Genomic DNA, 2500 nt, shown 5'->3' on the forward strand with positions numbered 1-2500 from the left:
TTTCTCACGGATAGACCCCGTGATACGCTAGAAATTGGCGGGGATGTCTCTCTTGTGGCTCACGGGGCTGTTAGGGTGGCACAGAAATCCTTCGGAATGGGAAAACGGGTCATTTTCGTGTCGCCACATTGCATGCGAACCGCATGCAACTTCCAGAGGCATTTGCAGCAGAAATGCATGTGCAGTCAAAAAAAAATTGATATTTTTCACGGATAGACCCCGTGAAACGCTAGAAATTGGCGGGGATGTGTCTCTTGTGGCTCACGGGGCTGTTCGGGTCGCACAGAAATCCCTGGGAATGGGAAAACGGGTCATTTTCGTGTTGCCACATTGCGTACGAACCGCATGAAACTTCCAGAGGCATTTGCAGCAGGAATGCATGTGCACTCAAAAACTTCTATATGTTTTACGGATAGACCCCGTGAAACGCTAGAAATTGGCGGGGATGTGTCTCTTGTGGCTCACGGGGCTGTTAGGGTGGCACAGAACTCCCTCGGAATGGGAAAAGGGGTCATTTTCGTGTTGCCACATTGCATAGGAACGCCATGAAACTTCCAGAGGCATTTGCAGCAGAAAGGCACGTGCACTCAAAAATTTTAATATTTTTCACGCATAGACCCCGTCAAACGCTAGAAGTTGGCGGGGATGTCTCTCTTGTGGCTCACGGGGCTGTTAGGGTCGCACAGAAATGCCTCGGAATGGGAAAACGGGTCATTTTTGTGTGGCCACATTGCATAGGAACGGCATGAAACTTCCAGAGGCATTTGCAGCAGGAATGCATGTGCACTCAAAAACGTCTATATTTTTCACGGATAGACCCCGTGAAACGCTATAAATTGGCGGGGATGTCTCTCTTGTGGCTCACGGGCGCTGTTAGTTAGGGTCGCACAGAAATCCCTCGGAATGGGAAAAGGGGTCATTTTCGTGTTGCCACATTGCGTACGAACGGCATGAAACTTCCAGAGGCATCTGCAGCAGAAATGCATGTGCACTCAAAAACGTCTATATTTTTCACGGATAGACCCCGTGAAACGCTAGAAATTGGCGGGGATGTGTCTCTTGTGGCTCACGGGGCTGTTAGGGTCGCACAGAAATCCCTCGGAATGGGAAAACGGGTCATTTTCGTGTTGCCACAATTGGCATACGAACGGCATGAAACTTCCAGAGGCATTTGCAGCAGAAATGCATGTGCACTCAAAAACGTGAATATTTTTTCACGGATAGACCCCGTCAAACGCTCGAATTTGGCGGGGATGTTTCTCTTGTGGGTCACGGGGCTGTTCGGCTCGCACAGAACTCCCTTGGTCCACCTGATTCGTGCATACAGGCAGCAACTAAAACTCTGTAAACCTGCTGTGAGGACATCTAAACAGTGGACCAGTGAGGCTGTGGAAGATTTGCGGGCGTGCTTAGACTGTACTGACTGGGATATGTTCACGACTGCTACCAATAGTCTGGATGAACTCACAGAGGCTGTGTACATCAGCTTCTGTGAGGACTGCTGTATCCCAACACGTACCAGGGTGAACTTTAACAACAACAAGCCCTGGTTCTCAGCAAAGCTCAAAAGGTTGAGGTTGGAGAAGGAGGAAGCGTTTAGGAGTGGGGATAGAGACAGATTCAAGGAGTCGAAGAACAGGTTTAGCAAAGCGGTGAGAGAGGCTAAACGACTGTACTCAGAGACACTAAAACACCAGTTCTCTACTAACGACGCTGCTTCTGTCTGCCAAAGGGCTCAGGCACATCACCAACTACAAACCCAGAGCGCCCCACACCACTAACAACTCCCGCCTAGCCAACGACCTGAACGAGTTCTACCGTAGATTTGAAAGACAATTGGACTGTCCTGAACCACCCCTTCCCACCCAAGAGGCCCCATCCCCCACCCATACTACAGAAACGACTCTCTCCTTTCAGGAGGGAGAAGTTAATGGGCTTTTCAAGAGGCAGAATCCACGCAAAGCAGCCGGGCCGGACTCTGTCTCTCCAGCCACCCTCAGGCACTGCGCTGGCCAGCTGTCTCCGGTGTTCACCAACATCTTTAACACCTCCCTGGAGACATGCCATGTACCAGCCTGTCTCAAGTCCTCCACCATCATCGCTGTGCCCAAAAAGCTAAGGCCAACAGGACTAAATGATTACAGACCGGTCGCCCTTACATCTGTGGTAATGAAGTCTTTTGAGCGCCTGCTCCTGGCACACCTCAAAGCCATCACAGACCCTCTCCTGGACCCCCTTCAGTTTGCCTACAGAGCCAACAGGTCTGTGGACGACGCAGTTAACATGGCCCTCCACTTCACCCTACAGCATGTGGACGCCCCAGCATCCTACGCCAGGATCCTGTTTGTGGACTTCAGCTCTGCCTTCAACACCATCATCCCTGCCCTGCTTCAGGACAAGCTCTTCCAGCTGAACGTGCCCTACTCCACCTGCAGGTGGATCACAGACTTCCTCTCTGACAGGAAGCAGTGCGTTAAGCCGGGAACAGAAGTCTCTGACT

This window comes from Petromyzon marinus, unplaced genomic scaffold (assembly GCF_048934315.1).
Source record: "Petromyzon marinus isolate PM22_M1 ecotype Great Lakes invasive population unplaced genomic scaffold, UKy_Petmar_22M1.pri1.0 PM_G_Scaffold_73, whole genome shotgun sequence".
In the NCBI taxonomy this organism is placed as follows: Eukaryota; Metazoa; Chordata; class Hyperoartia; order Petromyzontiformes; family Petromyzontidae; genus Petromyzon; species Petromyzon marinus.